Consider the following 8,034-nt stretch of genomic DNA (forward strand, 5'->3'; position numbering starts at 1 on the left):
AGCAAGATTAGTCTGGATTATCCAGGTGGGTCTACTGCAATCACAAGGACCCTTAAAATATGGAAGAGGGAGGCAGAAGAATGAACATCAGAGTGATGCCACGTAAGAGAGACTTGACCTGCTGTTGCTGACTTTGAAGATGGAAAGGGGACAAATGCCAAATAGTGCAGACAGCCATTACAGGATGGAAAAGGCAAGGAAATAAGTTCTCCAAAAGGAACACAGCCCCACTGATACCTTGATTTTAGCTCAGTGAGACCCACTGCAGACTTCTGACCTCCAGAACTCTTAAGATAATAAATTTGTGTTGTTTAAACCACCAAGTTTGTGGTAATTTATTACCACAAGCTGAAACTAATACAGATAAAAACATAAGTTGACACATGAATACATACTTAATCTCAGAGAATGATAAATACCAGGAAGAAATGGAGCAGGTCAAAGGGAGACAGAATTGACGGAGGTGGGGACTCTTTTAGGTGGCCAGAGAAGGCTTCTCTGGGGACATGACATTTGAGGAGAGGCTTGAAATGAAGTGAGAGGACAAACAATGGATCCGCATTCCAAGCAGAGGGAACAGAGCTGACAAAGACCTTAAGAAGGGAAAGACTTTGAGTAATTGAAGAAGGGTCAGTGTAGCTGAGGCATGGGGACCAAGCGGGAAAGCGGTAGGAGATGAGATCAGACAAGGTAAAGGTCAGATCCTACAAGCCCTTGGAGTTTGGTTTTTATGGTAAGATGTCTGGCTTTTACTTCCAGTGTGATAGGAAACCACTGGAGAGGAACAAGCGGAGAAGATGCTATGGATGGATTTACATTTTACAAAGCTCACTTAGGCTGCTGGCTGCTGTGTGGGGAGTAAACTGGAAGGAATTAAAGAGTGGAGGTAACAAGCCAAATTAGGAGAATGCTATGGAAAAAGACGGACTAGACTTAGCTGGTGGTGATAGAGGTGGTGAGAAGTAGTTGGATTCCGGACATATCTTTGTGGTTAGAGCTGATCTTATTCAGGTTTGCATATAGGGTTTGAGGGAAGGAAACAAATCAAGGATACCGCCTAGGTTTGGGCTGAAGCAGCTGGGTGAATGGACATGCCATTTAAGTAAGTGAGGAAGACAGGAGAAGAACAGGTTTGAAAGGTAAGAATCCAGAATGTTCACCTAATAAACGCTTAAAGATTATCATCAGTGTCTGATGCTCCTGACATACTCTGTTGCTAGTTCCCATCTCCATATCTATGCTCATGATATTTCTTCCATCTGGGACTTCCTCCTCCCATTGTATTGCTGAGGGTTCAGTTTATATCCATCCTTCAAGGCTCATCTCCAATATCACCCCTTTCTTCTACTGGATGGGAGATCTCTCTTCTCCTGGACCCGAGGTTAGTGTTTATCTGTTTCCCAGTTTGCTTTTGGACCTCATTTATGTAAGTGCTTTATCTTCTCTCCAGGATGGCGGTCTTCTCGAAGACAGGGATGTGCATTCTTCTTGAATTCTCTGTTGCATAGTGACTTGCATTTAGGAAGTACCCAGTAAATAATTGCTGAATGAATAGAATACTACAGAGAAGACTACATTGAATGGAGGAGTTGAATTAGGTATTCTCTAAGGCTAGTTTCTGCTATAAGATTTCATGATTCATTTGGTTGCAGGTTGATTGTCCCCACCATCCTGGAGGTTTCTAAGTTGCCTAGTTCTGCACTCGATTAGGGAATATATGGACAAAGCAACCTACTTTCAATCCCAGCCCAAGGAGCACTTTGAGTAGGAAGGAAATATTGGGTTTGTAGATGCATACAAATACGGTTTTCTGATGCCAAAAATAAATGGTTTCAGATTGTATGTGGTTTATATACTACCTGTCCTTTCTTTCTAATCCCTTCTATCTCTAATTAATGAGGACAACATCATAACAGATCAAAAACAGGAAATGATGGTAGGATGCCAGTATTGCCTTCAACTATTCCATTTCCACAACTGTGCAAAAATCTCACATGTACTACTTAATGCCCTAATTTTGGCAGCATTTATGTGTATCCATTTCCAATACCAAGGCTGATATATAGTTGACCTTTGACCAACAAGGGTTTGAATTGCACAGGTTCACTTATATGTGGATTTTTTTCCCGATAAATACAGTATAGTACTGTATGTATTTTTGCTTACTTATGATTTTCTAAATAACTTTCTTTTCTCTAGCTTACTTTATTGTAAGAATACAGTATATAATATATACAATATACAAAATATGTGTTAATTAACTGCTTATGTTATCAGTAGGACTTGTGGTCAACAGTAGGCTCTTAGTGGTTAATTTGGGAGGAGTCAAAAGCTATACATAGAGTCTCAACTTTACGGGGAACTGGCACCTCTAACTCCTCACATTGTTCAAGAGTCAACTGTATATTTAAAGACTGCTTAATGAAACATGCAGTTAAGAGAAGTTGTTCTTGACAACAGTCTATATTTTTACTTTTATCCATTTATCAGTTAGTTTGGTTACATGACAAATGGCCCCAGAACATAGTGGCTTAAAATAATAAGTATTAATTTAATTCTTAATTCTGTAGTTTGGCAATTTTGGCTGGGAAGCTCAGAAGGTCTTATGTGGGCTGGCTTGGCTGATCTTCACACTTGCATATCTGTGATCAACTGGATGGCCTGATGGCTCAACAGAGGTGGCTGGCAAAAATGAATCACTCTCTAGAGGGTTTCTCCTCTTCCATAGGCCACCATGGGCTTCTTTATATGCAATGGCAGCAGGATTCCACAAGTGAAAAAAATATATATGCAAAGACTCTTGAAGCCCAGGCTTTGAACTTTTCAACATTGCTCCTGCCACATCCTATTGCCCAAAGCAAGTCACAAGCCCAGTTCGGATTCAAGGGGTGAAGAAATTGCCTCCCTCCATCAGGATTGCATTACATAGCCTGTAGATATGGGGAAGGGATGAAGAATTATGGCCATTTTTTGTAATCTGTCACAATTATATCCAGTGCTTTTAAATAACAGAAAATTCAACTCTACATTACTTAAGCAACAAAGACACATTTATCTCACAAAATATGAAGCTTGGAGGAAAAGTGATTACAGGGTTATTTCAACAGCTTAGCAATGCCATCATGGTCCTAGATTTTCTTTTATTCAAATTTCCACTCTGTCATTCCCAGCATCTTTGTTTCTGTCCACATTTCAACAAAAGGTCCATGACAGTTTTCTGTAAGTAGACATTGAAGGAAGGTCTAGAAGAGAAAAATGGAATGTCTCTGTCTTGTGTCTCCTTTTAGAAATGAGGCAAATCTATCCAGAAGCTCTTTGAAGTCTTCTCATTGGGTCCCATCATATCATATGACTGTAACTGAGGATAAATAGATTGAAAAGCTCTGCCTGTCAACTTCATACTGCCAGCTTTTGAGGTAGGAAGATGAGGATTAAAGGTGGTGAGCTATTCATAAATTTCCTTCAAGAAATATAACAGCTTAGAAATGGTGAATGTAGGGCAAGTAGTTCCATGCAGGAAGTAGATTTGGGTTTATCCTTCTGGATATTTCTACCGTTTGCAATGAATTCTTTAATATAACAGTAATGATAACAACAATAGATGGTAAACATCTGTGCAAACGTTAAATGAATTCACCCGGTTGGAGGTAATGTCTTTGGCTCAAGGGATTTCAAGTAAATTAGGACAAATTAAAATTCTTTTAAATTTTAAAAGATTCTTATTTTGACTACTTACATCTGCTTCTTGAGCCATGGAAGAAAGTATATTTCTTCAAATCTTCCAGGCCACTAATGAGGTCTGAGTTTCACAGTCTTAAACAGCCAAATAAAGAGTAAAAGGATGAAAACATAGCCACCAGCTAGGAGACTTTAAAGCTTTTGTTTACAGAGTGCATTTGTCCTTAATTTAATTAAGTCTCACAACATCTATTAGTTCTCTGGTCTCTAAAATTTGACCTGGAGTGACATATAGGGCAAATGCAAGTATTGTTTTCCAGAAAGTCTCAAGTAAAAGGTGCCTGTCCTTTAACTATTCTCCATAAATAAAATGTCTGGTAAAAAGACCATCACCTTAGCAACTGTCAACTGAATCAGCTTTATGAAGGCAAAGTAAAACTGCAAGTAAACCTGCAGAGAGAGCCTGGGTAATTTTTTTTTTTACTGTTAAAGAAAGTGAAATTAAAAAAAAAAAAAAAAAGTGACTTCTGACCAGGCTTTGAGAAAAATTAGACTAGGTAAATTTAAAGGAAACATAGTTTAATTTTAAGAAAAAAAAAGGATTTTTTTCCCTGAAAGGCAAAAATTGAAATTGACAATGGTCTACAGTTTCTTTCCATTTATGACTTGGTTGAATATCTATTTTTTCTCCTTGTTAAACTGCTTACACCTCAAAAACCTTTTCCTCTTTCTATAAGTGCCACTGTTAAAGTAAAAGCAGTCAGTGCATTTAGTGAATTCCAGACTGTGGGATTTTGGGGTTTTTGGTAGTGTTTTGATCCTTTGATAGGATTGTCATTAGCATGCTCGTGGGTATGTGGGGTTGGGGATTGCCAATCCTTTTACCTACTACAGCTTAAGTATCTAGGACAGGACTTTCAAAGGCAAACCGTAATGATTTTAGAAAAGTATAAACAGTGTGGGTAATTGGCCAATGATCAAATGTTGGTAATAAAAGTATAAATCTAACATATGATTGACTTAAAATAATATTTTTTTGAGTCTCATATTACAGGGGTGATATAGTTCAGATATCAGGGTATGATGCTGGTTAGGAGAAAATGAGGTAGATTCCACCTTAGAATATTGGATATTGTCTAAGAACAAAAAACTACAGTAGGAAACATCAAATCATTTTTTGCACCCATCCACAAGATATGTATACATGGAAGAAAATCTGAAGGAACTGCCCCCAAACTGTGTTTAACTGTGATCATCTCTGAGTGGTTCTTATTTGGGGGCAATTCTCCATTGTGTTTAGTTTTGGTAGAGTGCCTTGTCTTAGTTGCCTGTAGAAGCTGAAAGGGGAGTGCTTTCTTGCTCACTGCATAGCAACCAGGGTTGTGGTCACATGAACTAGGCTTGGACACTGAAGGCTCCCAGGCTTCCAACTGGAACTTCAAAACTTGGGCGTGTGATACAGAACCTGGCAAGTGAGCGAGGCATCTAAGGTGTTAGGGTGTAAAATTTAAGGAGGCATTCATTTTCAGAGTCATGCAGGGGCCAATCTGCATTTGTATGACGCTGAGAGTATGTGCCTCCTTAAATTTTGCGCCCTAGCCTCCTGACTTGCCTTCTCAATTCCCAGCTATGGTATGACACTTGGACAGTCAGAAAGCAGATCATCGTAGTGGGGGCGGAGGTGATGACAGTGGAAGAATGGTGGTGGCAGTGGTTATGGTGCTGTTGACGCCAATGGTGGCACCATGTAGATTGGGATGAGGTTGGCTCCAGATCCCCTGGGAAAGACTCCTGGTTCTCCTTCCTTTGGTTTTGTCAGCCCCTTTCAATCCCTCCAATGTGTTCCTTTTGTACTTAAATGAATCAGAGTTGGTTTCTATTGCTTGCAACCAAGAATCCTGACAGATACAATGCAATTGTGAGCAATTTATTTTTTGTTCTTTTTTATCCTTTCCTTTGTTTTTTATTTTTCACATGTTTATAACCAGATTCCTTTTTCATGAAAGACCAAATATTTTTCTAAACTAGTTCTGTCACCAAGTAGACCAAAGTGTATAGGGTGGGCTCCAGACTCAGTTAATTCAGCAATTCAGTGATGTTAATGCCAAGGACCTAGATTCTTTCCATATCTCCACTGTTCCATGGTTAATGTTGGCTTTATCCTCAGGTTAGTGGCAGCCTGGCTATCGCAATTCCAAGAGCTATATGCAGAAATGACAATGCCTAGAGGAAGAAGGGAAATAACTACTTCCTCTGATGCTTTTTCAAGAATGAGGAACAATTTTCCAAGCATTTTCCAGTATTTTCCTTAGACAGTCAGACCCATTCCTAGAACTGGGGTTAGTTTCAGCTGAGGCACATGCCGGTCTAAGGAAGAGGAGAGTAACTGAATACAATTGGAATTCTCTTAGGAAAGATGAAAGGGCCCATGGAGTTTGCAGAGTCCCCTGCAGGGCCCATAATGTCTTTTGTTTACCTTTTGAATGCTTTGTTCACTTTGGGGTGTGTGGCTATAGGCTACAGCTTGAGTATTAATGTATACGTATTTTCTTAAGCAACCGTTAATCTTATCTTCTGCTACCAGTTTTTAAATGCTGACTAGAGCAGAGTGGAACTGTGCAGCCACTGTGGAGAGCAGTATGGCAGTTCCTCAAAACATCAAATAGAATTATCATATGATAAAGTAATTCCTCTTCTAGGTATTCAAAGGAATTGAATGCAGGATCTCCAAAAGATATATGCACACTTATGTTCATAGCAGCATTATTCACAATAGCCAAGAGGGAGCAGCAACCCAAGTGGCCATCGACAGATGAATGGAGAAACAAAATGTGGTTCATACATACAGTTGCACATTAGTCAGCTTTAAAAAAGAAGGGCATTCTGGGGCACCTGGGTGGCTCAGTCAGTTAAACGTCTGACTCTTGATTTCAGCTCAGGTCATGATCTCACAGTTCATGAGACTGAGCCCTGGGTTGAGCTCTGTGCTAACAACACAGAGCCTGCTTGGGATTCTCTCTCCCTCCCTCTCTCTCTCCCTCTCTCTCCCTCTCTCTGTCCTTCCCCCTACTCTCAAAATAAATAAACAAGCATTAAAAAAAAAAAAGAAGGGTGTTCTGATACAAGCTAAAATGTGGATGAACCTTGAAGACACCTTGAAGTGAAATGAGCCAGTGACAAAGGAAAACATTCTGTATGATTCCACTCCTGTGTAGTACTTAGAGTAGTTGAATTTGTAGGGCCAGAGTAGAATGGCGGTTGCCAAGGGCTAGAGAGAAAGGAAAATGGGGAGTTATTGTTAAATGGGTCCAAGTTTCAGTCTGGCAAGATGAAAAGAGTTCTGTACAGCAATGTGAATGTGCTTAATGTCACTGAACTATACACTTAAAAATGGTTAAAATGGGAAATTTTATGCCATGTATATTTTACCACAATTTAAAAAAAACATAAATTAAAACAAAACATCCCATTGCGAGGGTTAATTTTATGTGTCAACTTGGCAAGGCTATGTATGGCACCAGTTGTATTGTCAAACACCAGTCTAGATGTAGATATGAAGGCATTTTTAGATCTGATTAACATTTAAATCAGTAGCTTTTGGTTCTGTTTCTCTGGGGAAACCTGACTAATACAGCGATGTTTTTTGTTTTTCTGTTTTTGTTTTCATAAACATTATGTGGTATTTACAGAAATTTTATAATTAAACACCTTCCTATCTTTATGATTAGAGAATGGGAGAAACCTGAAGACCCAAAGTTGGAAATCACAGCAGCCCTGGACCAAATGTCTGTGGGATGGATGGAAGTCGTGCAGGAGTAGATGAGGAAGTGTGTGGGTCGGGAAAACCCCACAGAGCTTTCCCCTTGGCCTGGAATTCCCTTTCCTTACATAGTCCCCTATTGTATTCTTTCTGAAACCACTCAAAACAATAGGCGGTATGACAAGCACTCAAAAAATGTTAGAGGCATTTATTATTATTTTAGGGGAAGATACGTCTTCCCCCATTCATAGTATTTCCTTTTATGTGGAGGCAACTCTGCTAGGGGAATAATCTGGGCGGTACCCACTTCTCTCTGCTCCCAGATGGCTGTGTTCAGGACAAGAAACAGAGTGTATTAGTCTCTTAGGGCTGCAGTAACAAATGGGCACACAGAGTGCCTTAAAATTATAGAAATGTGTACGTTTACAGTTCTGGACGCCAGAAGTCCAAAATCAAGGTGTGGACAGTGTTGGTTCCTTTCTGAGGCTCTGAGGAAGTGTCTGTCCCATGCCTCTTTCCCTGCTTCTGGCAGTTGCCTGTAGTCTTTGGTGTTCCTTGGCTTGTCGATGCATCCCACTAGGCTCTGCCTTCATCTT

The sequence above is a fragment of the Leopardus geoffroyi genome, chromosome B1 (assembly GCF_018350155.1).
Source record: "Leopardus geoffroyi isolate Oge1 chromosome B1, O.geoffroyi_Oge1_pat1.0, whole genome shotgun sequence".
In the NCBI taxonomy this organism is placed as follows: Eukaryota; Metazoa; Chordata; class Mammalia; order Carnivora; family Felidae; genus Leopardus; species Leopardus geoffroyi.